Below are 15,847 nucleotides of genomic sequence, written 5' to 3'. Positions count from 1 at the left end.
GGGAGATTCATGTGATTGGTTGTTGGAGGAGTTGCTCGCAAAACAAAACCAAGCTCTCAGACACGCCCAGCTCCAAGATTTTCAAGATTTTTTCAAAGCTGCTGTGTGGACGTACCGTTACAGCGCCCATCGTACGGGGCAAGTGGAAAATGTAACCGGGGTGAAAAGGGTGTTATCTTTACTTAATTATGAATGTTGTTACATCAAGGCTGAAAATTCTTTTTTTTTTTTATTATATTTTTATTTAATCTTGTGGAAGTGCAGATCCCCTGTCCTCCACCAGGGGGTGCTGCAGCACACTCAGCACCCCTACTTCCCACGGCCCTGTGTATAGGTGTAAATAACTAACTTACTTTCATTTGGAACCACATGATTTAGATATTATTAGCGTCCTGCTGTTTACATAGCATTTGCTGCAGCAGTAATTATATTGCTATCGAATAATACAGAGTGATGATTATATACAACCCAGTCTCACGGCATTTCGTGTTCGCCAACATGATTTTTAATCTATTGATTCGTGTTCACCAACACGATTTTCCCCTTTTTTTCGTGTTGCACAGCATGATTTTAAAAGCAATGTATTTCTATTGGTAGTCTTTCCCCTTTTTTTCGTGTTGCACAGCACAATTTTAAAAGCAATGTATTTCTGTTGGTAGTCTCACGGCATTACGTGTTGTAGGAAGACCGGAAGCTGTGTGGTTCATAAAAACATGTTCTTACTCAATATCAAGCCACGATTATTGCTTTTATTTCAAATCGTATTATTTCGGACTTTTGCTGCTGTCTGTGAGGAAAATAAATGGGGTTCATTTTTCCTTCTAATTTGTTATTCTTTTCAAAATAACACACTGTTATTTAGTCAACAATAACACACAATTATACTTGTTTTTATTTATTTGTTTAATTCTATAATCTCAGGCTTTTTTGCCGTCCTTCAGGAACTGAATTTCAAAATAAAAATAACCGGAAACAGACGTAGGCCTATAAGGGACATTTCGAGCATCATCGAGTTTAGGATGGCCGAAGACACTACACCAGTATTAAACACCAATTATTAACCAATTAAAATGAACCGATTAAACATCTCTCTGACACAGTTTAAACGCATTTCAAGTGGAAGAATTGTTAGTTTCTCCTCTTCGTATCTCGGGAAGCTGGAAGCTGTATTATTTTCAAAAAATAAAAATAAAAAAATATTTTTTTTAACCATAACAGGTACTTTACACAACATTGAGTCAAACTTATCCTTGTTTTAATCCTTGTTTTATTTATGTTAAATTGTTGTTGTCGGTTAATTTTCCATTTTATTTATTTTGGTTTAAGATATCCTTATTTTGTATATATTATTATTATCATGTTAGATGTTTAAACTTTTCTGCATTTTATAAGGCAATATATACTTTTTTGTTTTTGTCCGTAGGCTACTTAGGTTATTAAAGAGTTATTGTGTCAAAATATAGGAAATGTATTAATATGTTATTGTATAATCGGTACAGGAAATTACATAATTCAGAGCACCACCTATTGGCCAAAGACGCTGCCATCGGCATTGCGATCCATCCTCTGACAAAGTAAGTTGGGTCACTAAAGTCTGATACATGTTTTGCTTAGATTTAATAATTGGGGCTTTTTTTTAAGCCTTTACTCACATGGTTCATCATACATACTGAACTGTTCTAAGTCTGAGAAATGCTTTCGCCATAATCAGCAAAGCAACATTAATGTGAAATTATTCTTGCGGGCGGCTAGCTAGCTAGCTCACGTTCAACATAAGCTTAAACTAGTTTAGCTACATTTATATCAGCTCATAAGTGGTGTGTGAAAAATATTTGTCTTAATTACGGCTACATACGTCGGTGTTAAGTTGTGAGTTATACGTTATCTTAATCGCTTTTGTTTTACACATGACAGTACTAACGCTGGCCGACATTTTAATATACGTTTGGGGGGAGGGGCATAGTCCACGTCCATGTGCTTGTTACGCGTATGAAACAGGAAACACGTAAATGAACTCAGTCTGTCTAAAGTAGTTTAACCACTAGTTTCACTACATAATTCACTTTTTCTGTTCTCTCCTGCAGCTCCCGTACCCACACCACAAACCCGTACACTGACACCATCATAAAACCAACGGCACTTTTAAGAGCCAAACTCAACCTATCTCTCTGTCTATCTACCTACTTTTCTTATAGTTATTGTCTCTATCTTTTTCTATCATTCATTATCTATTTCTTCATCTATCCATCTCAATCTTACAATCTGTCTCTCTATCTCTGTTTGTCTCATACAGCAGCTGTTGCATATCTGTTGTGTCTGGCTGGCTGGCTGGCTGGCTGGCTGGCTGGCTGGCTGGCTGGCTGGCTGGCTGGCTGGCTGGCTGGCTGGCTGGCTGGCTGGCTGTGTTGCAATGGCAACAAAACACAACCCAGACCCCAATAATCCCACATCCAAAGAAGGGAAACGCATGGCTCTTGAGCTGAAGCATGAACACATGCTAGCTGAAGCTAAGGTTGGTGTTTTAACCCATCTGACCTCATTCATTTCCCACTTGAATTTGGCACTATCTGTTATCCAAAAAATGCTGAACAGGCCAAGAGTAACTGGATTTTGGATCAATGTATAGGGCCTTTGCAAAACGGTTCATCATTACAACATGGGGGGCAGAGGCTTACTAAATAAAGCTTGTTCAACTTGTTTTACTAAATTAGTTGTATATGGTAGGAAAAACTTGAAGCAAAAATGTTCTTCAAGTGAATGAATTTACTTTTATTTGTCCACTGTCATATGGTATCAGTTTATCAGCAACATCAACCTTACATGAGTTGTTACTTGGTCACAGAAAGCAGCTGAGGAGAGGAAACGGGCACGCTCTGTAGGAGACACTTTACAGTCCCCTAAAAGGGGCTGTGTCGGACGTGGCAAGCCGAGAGGGAGGCGTGGAGGGTGACGCCAAGGCTCAGCTACAGGTTGAAATCCCAATTATTTTACATTTTTATGAATTTACTAAGTAAATGGTTGGAAAATCGAATTAAAACACAGTAATTGCTTGTTGAGGGTCTACAATAATTCCAATATATAAACGCATAGTGACACTACAGTCGGAAACATTCCCACTGTGGTGTCATAAGAACTGTGGTTTATTTAATTTCACAAGCTTTTAAACAATAGGTAGATAATACAAATCATCAGTTATCTGTTGTTAACCCTCTGTGTGATGTTTTACAGTCACATCCCCCCCGACTGAGGGCTTCCAGTCTTCCAGTGTGGAGGTTCTGCGTACTGAACCTTCAGCACAACACGAATTTGATAAATCACAAAAATGGCTTTAAGTTTAAAACTAAAATAAATTTTTTAATAAATTGTGTTAGTGAGAGAAAATAACCTTATACACAACTGACAGTTCAGGACTCGAACGAGGAATGTAATTCACTAAAGATATTGGCCAGTTCCATACTGAGCAAAGAAATGATCCTTGATTTTTAGTGTTCATCTTAAATATAGTCATTTACAGTTAAAGTTTCCCATTCTGTTCACAGAAAAGAATATGGAGAGACTCTCTGACATTCTTTCCTCATGTCCTCCTCCTGAGCCTCAAAAAAGCTCTGCCTCATCCTGGTCTTTTCAGCAGCAGAAAGCCTCAGAGCGCTGGAAAGAAGCGAGACCACACCACCTACAATGCCTTCTAGAAAAAGAGGCTGTTGGTCATCCCCTGTGTGGCCTCTGCCACGAGCCGGCTGTTATTAGGTGAGATAACATTTACCTTTATTTAAATTACTTTACCTAATTGTAATTTTTCAGTATTAATGCTCAGTGTCCTGCTATTTCAGCTAACATGCATGCCTTTTGGGATGTTAGAAAACTGGATACCTAGAGAAAACCCACATGAAAATGAAAGTAATTCTAGGATATTAGAATAATTTTGTATTTCCTCCCAAGGTGGAGAGAGTGTCTCCCCGAGGAGTGGTTCTGTGGAGACTGTGATGTACTTCATCACAAGAACCAGCCACTCCACAACAGGGACAGTTTAATGAATGGTTTTTTTAAACCAATTAGTCCAACAACGTGTGTTGTTAGAGTGGAAGGTGGATATGACACCCATGACCAAGGTATGCTCTCTCAAACTTGCATTTTGATGTTCACATGTCTCTTCGGCCAGCATATAATGGTAATTAGTGCTTTTTTTTTTTTTTTGACAGCTTGCATATTGCCAACTGTGAAGGCACCCAACTGCTCCTGTAAAGGCACAAACTTCACTGTGGTACCAGGCAAACCAGTGATTTTAATTACCATCAATGGTAAACAAATGTGCCACTATATGTCTGTCAAACTTGCCAGCAGCAGTGGACCCCCGACTTGAAAGTCCTCCTTAAGAGTGGATACTGGCCAGCTTCGGTCAGTATTTCCACACTTTACACCTTGGACCTCCTGAGCTCCTTTGAAGAGCTCAAGGTAATCTCTCCGGGACTCTCCAGGCAGACCTTTGCAAAGCTGCTGGAGCATCGCACAAAGTGTGGAGGAAGAGTAAGTGTAAATATTCTTTACCATATTATACATTTTAACATTTCCGTAAATAGACAAAATCACAGCAATATATGTAATTATCTTCCAGTCTGGGCCTGTCAACGGAGATGCACTGCAGCGCAGCTTTCTGGAGTTCTCCTATGCCTCGTATGAGGAAGACCAGCTCTGCTGTGGTGCTCCTTTCATCTGCCCTGCCTGCACGCCGGAGATGTTGGCTGTTTCTGCCGATGGAAACAGGAAGCTGTATCGCTTTTGGCGAAGTGGAATGTGCTGTTTTTAAAATGTTGTTATTTAACTTTTTTGATTACTGTTTATATTTCATGGATATATTTGCTAATCTTTTTTTCCTCAGTTCTGATGGCAGCGCCTTTTTTAATGGGCTCTTTGTAGCAGAAGACTGGCTGCATTTGTCGACAAAATACAAAGATCACTGAAAAATGCAAGTTTTTATTCGTCATTTTACCTTATAGGTATAACACAAAAATAGCCATGTATATCTGACCCTGACTTTCTTCAAATTCAGCTACTTCTCCTGACCATCTACTCCAAAATCAGATAATTAGAACAAATGGTGTAGATCGTGATTCCATTGCTTTTAACTGATTTGTCATGATGTAATGTATGTCTTAGACCCTGGGAAGAGGCACATGTGGGGACTCCTAGTGGACAGCAGCGAGGGAGACGTCAAGGAGGGCTTCGATGCTGGATGAAGAAGGGATGGAGGTGGCTGTATGTCGCCATGGGTTTATTTTGAAGGCCTTAAATATGTACAGGGGGGAGATATTCGCCTACCCCCTGTATCTTCAAAAGGAACTCATGCCAGCCAAAGCCAAGTTCTTCGCCATGGATGTGGCTTGCAAGTACTGGCCGTACATGGAGAAACCGGCAAGTGTCCTTCCTGCTCTCCAGGAGCTGACCACCATGAAGCCATTCCTCAGTGTAATGCATGCTCGAGCCCATGCTACCAAATGCGAGGTATGTGAAATATTTTTGTATCACGTACATTTATATTTTTTATATTTATAATACTGAAGTAGTAAATATCTAAGCTATACTGTTTAGTATAGTAGTATTTAGCCTCTTTGCACAACAATTCCAGCAACCTTTTACCATCAGATTATATGGAGTGGGAAGAACCAGAAGGGAGCAGGGATGAACGCTGGGGAAGAGGTGGAGCAGGTTGTTAGAAATTTAAAATCAATGTTTTGATGGTATAATGTAGTTTAAACATACTGTCAAGTTAAATGCTCTTTTATACTGAAAAACCAGAAATTCTTGTGCACAAGCAGTTAAGCTTTTATTCTGAAAATCCTTCATCTACAGTTAGCGTTTAGCATGTGGCTAATATACGATTTCCTAAAGAGGTGAATTGAGTAGTGAAATGACGTGGTGTGGTGAAAACCGAAACCTACTGATTTAACACTACAACTATAGATGTCGAGATACTACCATGCTGAATATTAAATGAAAGTACAGTTTATTTGAATACACTATTGTTTACAGACGAGAGTAGCATGTGACAACATCCGGAATGACCGGAAACCAAACCAGCCGTGAAGCATTTTCTGTATGTTTTAGAGTATTGATTACAGCGTTTAGAATGTGTTACATGAAAAGTGATGAAAGAGAATATGAGGAGAAAAGGCGTGTTAAGCATATGTTGAAGGTGAAAAGTACCAATCCTCTGTTTAAATGCAACAACGGACATTAGAGGCGAGGCGAGCCGGCTGGCGGGGAGGAGCCAGCAGAGGATATATAACGGCACCGAACGGGGGATTCGCGCTTCTCTTCTTGCTCAGGAGAGGCAGATCACAGCTGTTTTCTGCCGGAAAAATATTCTGTCTGTAACACTACCGCGCCTTTTTTAAATTAAAGTATCCCATTTGAATCTTTTCAGAGACTCCATTTAGTCTCGTTTTAAAGCTTCTCTCCTGGACGCGAGAATAAAGAACATATTTAACAAGGTCAACAGCTACCTGTCCCGTTGTGCCCTGACAACAAAATAAATGTCCAAAGCAGGTGAGTGGAAGGTTTTGCCCTATTATAGAGAACCGCAGTGACGCGTCGTAAAACCCGGAAGTAAACTTCTTCCGGTTCCTTCTTGAAAAACCAATGCAAATTCTCCATAGGATTTTGGAAAATAGCTCGAAATAAGGTCTGTGGTAGACACACATTTAAGAGAGGGATCACGTTTTGTTCAGCCGGATAATCTCCACATGTCAACCCTACTTTTATAATTTTTTAATCATAAATCTAGTCGCCAAAAGCGAAATGCTAACGTTATGCTATAAACGAACTACAAGCCAGTACAGCAGCAGGGTCGCACGACTTCAACGTCACTCCAATTTAAGATTGTTTCAACTGACTTGCACTGAAACTGCACTTTGAACACTTTAAATATATTAACATTTTAAACTGTATACCCCGGCTATCTAGGCCCGTTTTGTTTAATGTATACCACGTTTATCTAGGCCCTTTTTGTTTTATGTATACATGTCACACTGTGGGAAACGATATTTCGATATTTCTGGATGTATAACATGTATAATTTTTTACAATAAAGCTGACTTTGACTTTCGCGTGCTTGCATATTTTAACAAAGCTTTTCATTTTAGCCACACTGAATTTAACTAGAAGTCATGGCTGTGTCAATTACCAGTCTGATATCGTTTTACAAAGATGACAAGAAGAGTGTAGATAGAGGGGAGAACCACTACAAGTCAGGACACGTTACATTGCAGCCTAGATGAAGGTGTGCTTACCGGCGTTGTCAGGGCTAGCATGAGGGACAAGGTGTATAGTGTCGGTGAGTAGTGATAGCAAGAGTACCGTTAACCTTTTAAGACCGAGTTAATTTATTCACATTAATTCCCATCAACAAATCAATTGTATGTGTCACATGAAATCTTTATTAGGCAAGGCAAGGCAAGTTTATTTATATAGCACTTTTCAACACAAGGCAATTCAAATTGCTTCAAAAGAAATGAAAGACATTAAGAAAATGGCATTTAAAATCAGTCATTAAAAAGAAAAGCTAATAAAATAAACATTAAAAGAAAAAATACATGGATAAAAGTTACAGTGCAGTCTAAGATATGAATAGTTCAATTAAGAGCAGCGACAAAAATAAAAGTCTTCAGCCTGGATTTAAAAGTAGTAAGTTGCAGCGGACCTGCAGGTTTCTGGGAGTTTGTTCCAGATATTTGGAGCATAATAACTGAACGCTGCTTCTCCATGTTTAGTTCTGACTCTGGGGACAGAAAGCTGACCAGTCCCTGAAGACCTGAGAGATCTGGATGGTTCATCATTTAGCAGGAGGTCAGAAATGCATTTTGGTCCTAAACCATTCAGTGCTTTATAAACAGCAGCAGTATTTTTGAAATCTATTCTTTGAGACAAAGGAAGCCAGTGTAAAGACTTCAGGACTGGAGCGATGTGATCCACTTTCTTAGTGTTGGTAAGGACTCGAGCAGCGGTGTTCTGAATCAGCTGCAGCTTTCTAATAGATGTTTTAGTGAGACCTGTGAAGACACCATTGCAGTAGTCCAGTCTACTGAAGATAAAAGCATGGACACGTTTTTCCAAATCCTAATGTGACATTAGTCTTTTAATCCTAGATATGTTCTTTAGGTGATAGTAAGCTGATTTAGTAACTGTTTTAATGTGACTGTTGAAACCAATAACTAATTTAACCCGCTGACAAGGGAGCCCACCTCCGAAGATCGTGACTGGCTGAGGGACAGACTCGGGGGCAGGTTCTCAGGAATTTCTTGGCTTCTCTCCCCTGAGCCAGAAGAGGAACACGACAGCTTGGAAACACTTACTGTTCCTGAAATTATCAAATCTGTTGGGCATCAGGGACCTGAGGCAATTGTGGCAAGCATGGCATTGTCTGAAGCGCAACAGAGGGCAATTCAGGTGGCTACCACTAGTCAGCGAACCAACCCAAACTGGCATTTGTTCAGGAAAGGAAGGTTGACTGCCAGCAACTTTGGAGCTGTCCTGAGGTCAAAGCGTGTGACTGCTTCCTTTATTGCCAGGGTGCTAGGGCAACAACAGGCCCTTGATGGTGTTTTGTCTGTACAGTGGGGGACTATGAATGAATGTGAGGGCGTCAGGGCATTCACCACTGCAACTCAGATGCAGGTCCAGGAGTTAGATTTGTGGCTCTCCCTATCAGGATTGTTGGGGGCATCTCCAGATGGTCTGGTAGGGTCTTCCGCTGTGCTGGAGGTAAAGTGTCCCTACGGAGCCAGGGAAATGACAATTAGTGAAGCATTGCAAATCAAGGGCTTCTGTGTCAGTAAGGAAGGAGAAACATTCAGCCTGCGTGAGGAACATCCTTACTGGCACCAAGTGCAAGGTCAGCTTCACCTCACTGCAAGGAAGAAGAAATACAAAAATTGTGAATTGTTTTTAATTTACATTTACTCGCCTTTCAATGTTGTGGTTGTTAGAGTGTTAGGTTTCCTGTCAGCTCGTCTGTTGGGAAGATATAAAATATAGTTTCATGGAAGTCACACCGTCACATATACTGTAAGAGCATTAAGACATACAGTACATAGGCCAAAACAAAACATGTAAAGATATAACCTTGCACTTTGATAAGTCTCGTGAACATTTTCACTATTTTGACATTTTTATAGATGAACATTGAACTAAAGAAATAAATGGTAGATTAATCCATATTGAAAATAGGTGTCAGCTGCTACACTAATTATAATAGTTATATTTCTTAATTAATTAAGATAAGATATTACTGTATTGATCCCAATTTTGGAAATGTTTGTGTTGCAGCAGCATAACAAGAAAAACAAAATATAAGTTATTATATATACAAAAGTATGTGAGGGATGGAATATTAAATTGAATATAAATGTAAAATGTACATGTGATTTTACGTCCAAGAGAAGCTATGGAGCAGAGTTCTCTGCCAGCCAGAGGTGATTTGGTATTAGTTAAATATGTCAAACTGATTTCCCTGACTACAATCTTTAGTTACATGGTGAAACGTTATGCTGCTTGTACTAATAAGACTTATCATATAAGCCACACAGGTTTTAATAGGATGTATTCATTATCTTTACTTATGTTGCGGTCTTTTCAGCAGCTCCATCTCTATAACGGCGATACAGTCACTACCCATTATTTACATTTCACCGTGACATGGACAAAAATATAACGTCAGCTTACCTCATGGTACGAATCCAGACTCTCCTTTGGAAAACATTGGCCGGGAAACGATAGAACAAGCACGTTTCATGCGAAGACCTGTGGCTGCAACCCAGAGCAAAGCAACAAACCATTGCGTAGATAACTAGTAGCGCTAGCTTTAGCTAACGTTAGCCAACGAAACGAACTGCCGAGCAAAATTGTAAAAGACTGGTAATTCATTATTCTATAATTTGTAAAACTATGGTGTTAAAAACGACAATTTCAAAAATACAGATTCTAATGGTCAGATATAGATATACAGATACTAAAGATCGGCAGGTACTTGCTTTCAAGCAGAACCCTGGGGAAAACAAACTTAGCGGGAGTGTTTACGTGTTCGGTGTAATGACGTACAATGGCCTCGACAATTTCTGTAGTCCTATTCAGCCATTCGGTAACAACCATCGTTTTTCAGACACGTAAACTCTTCAAAAATCCCCAGTGGGGTCACTGCTGATGTATTTAATGTCGTAGAACAAAACGTCAATTACCTCTTAAATTTGTGTCAACCACAAACCTTATTTCGAGCTATTTTCCAAAACCCTATGGAAAAAATGCATTGCTTTTTGAGGAAGGAACCGGAAGTGCTAAAAATGCTAACTTACTTCCGGGTTTTACGACGCGTCACTGCAGTTCTCTATTGCATACTTTTTTAGATGACACATCATAACCTCATTATTGCTTTCAAAAAGCACGACTGGAAATGCTCACAGTGCATGCAATGGGATGGAACAGGAAAAAAGGTGACTCCCTTCATCAGGCACTTTCCACAAGATATGTGAAGGTGAGCCTCCTATTAAAGGTGTTGTTGTGTCCTTTGTCATTTGCACATGGCTTGTTGTTAATCATAGCAAGTTTTAATCTTGATAAATGTCCATCGTCTACTGTTTATCAGACTAGTAAGAGGCTCCTGGAAGAGACTGCAAGTCTTGAGGAACTCAAGACGGAGCTACATTGTGTCTCAGATGACATGGTGTCGACGTGGATTTCCGACGTGAAGGAATGGGCATTTGGTAAGCACGACAAGATAACACCAGCTACATATCATTGTCCATGACTGTTTGAATTTATAGATTTGATCCTAAAGAGCAGCCAATTTTAAGGCAATAAGGCTGATTTTTCATGCCATGTAATGGGACCCTCACTGGATTTCAGTAGACAGGGACATAATCTTCAAGCAATAGCAAGCCAACTATGTGTCCATGTTTATCTCTGATATGTTCCAGTTTCCATAGTTGTACCATCAATTTGTGTTAAAAGGTGTTAAATATGTTGCACAACTTTGTTTCTCAAAACCGTTACGTGTTGTGTAACAGTACATTTTACTGCCAATATTATTTCTACAGGAACATCAGAAACATCGGGTACTTCTGAAGACATCCTTCAAACACCACTGCAGCAAAGCATTGAGGGGCTTTACCTAAGTGTGAGGCAGCGGAAGCAATCCCTTTACCGAAAGAATGGTATAACAATATAATGTTTTAGGTTGCAGATTCAACCTACTGAATTATATATATTTTTTGCACTTGCAAATATAGTTTGTCACATATCCCTATCCCACTACTTCATGTCTTTTTCAGACAGCAGCGAGCTCCGCCATCGACTTCGAAGGAAGCTTGCAGACGACAAAAAGCGCCTTAATCAGGAGGTACTGAAGTACAACCAGCTGGTACACGACTCTGCCAGAGGCATAGATGTTGCTGCGGTGGAGCATTCCCTCTCTGGAGGGAGCATCATGTCCGCGATGTGGCTGTGGGAAGTTCATGGCATGGGTCAGTTTTCAGATATTTCATAATAATTAATTTGAAGTTCTGTTATATGAAGGTATACCTTGCTGAGTTATGCACATATCATGTAGAGTGTTAGAACGTTCATTTAGTTTAAGGGTATAACTTCAGTTTTCTTATTGTGTATACATTTGATTATTTTGAAAGTACATCTTTGGAGTTTTAAACATATTGTTATGCTATAATGAAAATGTGATTCATGTATATACATAACTGTGATTGGATTTTAGCTAACTTTACAGCCAAGAAAAAGATACTTGATCAAGTCATGCTTACACGGAGACTGCAAGAGGAGAAAGGCATCCTATTGTGGGAGATGGCGCAGCATTGCACATGGTTGCAGAACATGGCAGTTGCTCTAAAAGATAAGGTGAGTTTAAAGCAAAACTTAACCTACCTTGTAAAGTATGAGTTTTAAAGGAAAAAAAGTCAGCCCAAATCATTCTTGGTCACAGAAATTGGATGGAGTATAATGGCCTTTGCCCATTCGACCCGGCCATTTTACATAATGAAGTCCCTTGATAGTGACAATCATCTTTATATGTACATGGGAGAGAATATACTCCATTGAAGTGCTCTGGCCTTGTGAAGCAATCTTACTTTATAGTATGTCCATATAACAATATTTTGTGTATTTTCAGATGTAGACAAGGGGAATGGAGGACTTGGGTGCACCCTAAGAAGGAAGTATGCTGAGGCGTTGGAGAGGTTGCAGGTGGTACTGCAACAGTACAAAACTGCTTTAGGTCATGATGCTTGTTTCCTTCAACATCAAGAGGAAAGTCAAAGTGGCCTAAGCAGTCCAGACACCAGTGAATATGAAGAAGGAAACATAATTTAGGTAATTTACTTATGAATTAATGTACAGTATCTTTGTTGATTTAGCCTCAACCTAGACATGTTGCTGTTACTTTTGTATTCATTAATGCTAAACATACATTGTGTATTCAAAAACCCTCAAATTTGGTTTCTGATCTGCCCCTCCTTTTTGTTTCTCTGTATTTCCCCAGATTGCTGCTGCTCTCAAGCACGAATATCCACCAAGACTTGATGTGCTATCAGAAATATAAATACTTTACTGACTTTATATTTAGAGATTGTATTCATCCTCCTCAATGGAAGATCACACTTGAATATGTTGACCATATGACTTTTCCCTATGCCGCAGCATCAGGCCAAACGTTTCTCTTGTACACAACTTAAATTGTATTGAAGAAAATGCTCAGCGTCCCTGGAATGCATCCTGAGCAATGAACCATTCACTTTTGATCCTTTTTGAAACACTAGAATGTAAATTCCTAAATCTCCAAGTATATCTTGCTGGTTACCATACAACTTAGTGAGCACATCATTGTCCAAGAGCAGGAGGTCTTTCCCTTTTTTCCCAGAATGGGATGCCTATGCATTATTATTTTCGATCTCTTATAGGATTTACCTGTCATTAACTTTATATGACTGCACCTGTTACACCGCAGGCCAATAACAGCTTTCCTCTAATTGTTCATTTTTGTTTCTTTTGCGTTACTTGCTTTAATTGCTTTGTCAGTTATATTTCCTTTTTGGTCTCCAGCTATTAACCTGATTAATTGAAGTACTTCAATCAACATGTACAATGCAAGTCTTTTAGGATGTATAATTAGGGACATTGAGATAAACAACAAATAGTTTATTTGGTGAATCACCTCATTGTTGTTCTCAAAACCAAATAATACATTGTTATAAATTGTTATATTTGATTTACACATAGAATGTACATGTTTAATATACATAGTTAAATCATAAAACAATTGTTGTGTTGTATGATTTCTTAATACTGTGTTTTATAACCGTTTGCATAACTTGATTTTATGTTCTGTTGTCAATGCTTTTCATTTTAGACTAACCCCAAGGCTCTAGAGTCAAGACATACACCCTTATGGTGGCCTTTTACTTGTATTGTAGTGAAACACATAAGTAAACCATTGCCAGAGAGGACCATTTTATTGTTTTAAAAACAATGTTATTGATGTGGTTGGTTGATGAATAAATATAAATTAAGCATACGTCTGTTGTACTTTTTGTTGTTTACATCACACTGCATTATAATGCGTTTGGAAATAAATTCATTTAGAAGTAACAATATGGGTGAATATTGAACTTCAATATTTTTGTAAAGAGATGATCCTCATCCGGAACACTGGTTGTTGGTTTAAGATAAGATAGAACTTTATTGATCCCAATTTGGGAAATATTTGCGTTGCAGCAGCATTAAAACACATGGCATTATACAATACAAATAAAAAGACAAGAAATAAAGAAGAAAATATACATGTTGAATTTACAAATGAGCAATAACAAGATATGCAAGGTATTATATTTACATAACTATGTGACAGATGGAATATTAAATATTACACTGAATATGTCAAATGTACAGTGAAGAGAGAAACTATGGAGCAGAGAGTTCTCTTCCAGCCAGAGGTGATTTGTTGTACAGCAACACGTCCTCACTCCCAACCCGTCACATGTTGACGGACGGTCAGGGCCCCTCCCCGTCACCGACTTGCATAAAGCTCCCTGAACGTTTGGTAATAGACACGTTGGGATCGCGGCGAAATGCTCTCTGCAGATCCATTCTCACAGCGTTTATCAACATTTTAAGACACACTTATTGTTTTTACTTCTATATTTTAATTGAATAATGTAGGACTTGTGTTGCCGTCAGTTAGGAGGAGAGTAGGGGCTCAGAATACTGAAATCTGTATTGTTTCATAGTTTCTTCCTTCTAATTTTGTATTCTCTAAACCAGTGGTTCTCAACCTGTGGTACGCGTACCACTGGTGGTACGCCAGCTCCCGCTAGTGGTACGTGGAGGAATCTGACATATAACAAATATTAAAAAATATATATATTACATTTTTTTTTTTTTTTATTTATTTATTTTTCACTTAAAGGAGACCTATCATGCTATATTTGAATAATATATTGTAGGGCCATACCTATATAAAGGTATATTTCTAAGTTTTCTTTTTCAAAATATCAAACAGATCATGCATTTTAGCCATGCCTCCTTTCGCTCTATTTTCCTCTCCTCCACCCTGTCTTTGGCTGCAGCTGACCACGCCCCCCTGCAAAGGAGGGGGCCGAGTTACGAGCGTCATGTTACCATGCTGTTACCATGCTGTGACCATGCCACGGCCACCTCTCATTCCCCTGATTAGTGGAGAGTTGGCCATATAGGCGGAGCTCCTCGTCACTGACGTCAGACTATTTTCAAATCTGTAACAGTCTTTTTTATTTTTTTTATTTAACCTTTATTTAACCAGATAAAAAGCATTGAGATAAAATCTCAATGCGGGATCTGTATCAGATCCCGTTTTTAGAGATTTTGGGTATGGAGGAAAATAGAGAGGGTTGTGTTTTCTGACACTTGGTGAGTTCCCTGACACAACGGGGACACATATTCATGTATAAAAGACGTACCATGGTGCATTTTGCATGATAGGTCCCCTTTAAAGGTGGGGTAGGTAATTTTGGAGAAACCAGCTTCAGTGCGCAAGAATTTGAAAATACGCAACCGGAAAAAATCTGCCACTTCCTTACAGAGCCCCTCCTCCAACACACACAAATGCGCACATGACCAATGAGGGCACAAGATAAGTTTGTGCACAGATGGAAGGCTGACAGGCAGGTAGGCCATCCAGTTATTTTAGCCGGGCCGGCTCAGATGATTGGTCGTACTTTTTACAGTAGTATGGCTTCCACAGATGACATTTTTTATGTATTGTCAAAACACTTCAGATATTCATTGCTATCGGGATGTTAAGAGCCTTCCATGGAATGTAACAAAAAGTGTATCTCGAGCCGGTTTCTCAAACTTACCTACCCCACATTTAACCTTTACACATAACACAGACACATCAAATACAGGACACACAACCAAGTAAACAAAAAGACGAAAAGCAGTCACTACATTGTGCACATTTGGGGCATTAAGGTACACTACTTATTACTGCAACAGCAGCTGATGGTAGGACCTCAGACAACTTCTATTTAAAACAGGCTATAGGGAGAAGTACCATCAGTTTGAGGCTTGATTGAATAACATTAATTACAAAATAAATCATACTATCAAAATACTACAACGAATGAAAATAAGCTTGAGATAATTGAAACTGTGGTTTAAATTAGTTCTAATAGGCTATTGTTATTTTTAGATTTAGAAACGAAAACATTTTTTTTTTAATTTCTGGCGTTGCTAATGACGACCATACTACCCTTGAATGATTAGCGAACGTTGCAAGCAAGCTAAAGAAAGAAGAAAGCTGAATGATGCTAAAAAC

General features: G+C 39.0%; 1 long non-coding RNA gene across 1 annotated transcript; it reads left to right on the top strand.

The window, feature by feature from the left end:
- Positions 1–3,946: 3,946 nt before the first annotated feature.
- Positions 3,947–4,473, top strand: LOC307045487. Its single transcript, XR_013809938.1, has 3 exons — positions 3,947–4,109; positions 4,200–4,298; positions 4,339–4,473. It is a non-coding gene; the product is annotated as an uncharacterized lncRNA (long non-coding RNA).
- The last annotated feature ends 11,374 nt before the right edge of the window (positions 4,474–15,847 follow it).

Source organism: Notothenia rossii, assembly GCF_949606895.1.
Source record: "Notothenia rossii genome assembly, chromosome: 7".
NCBI lineage: Eukaryota > Metazoa > Chordata > Actinopteri > Perciformes > Nototheniidae > Notothenia > Notothenia rossii.
This window is presented reverse-complemented; position numbering and strand designations above follow the sequence as displayed.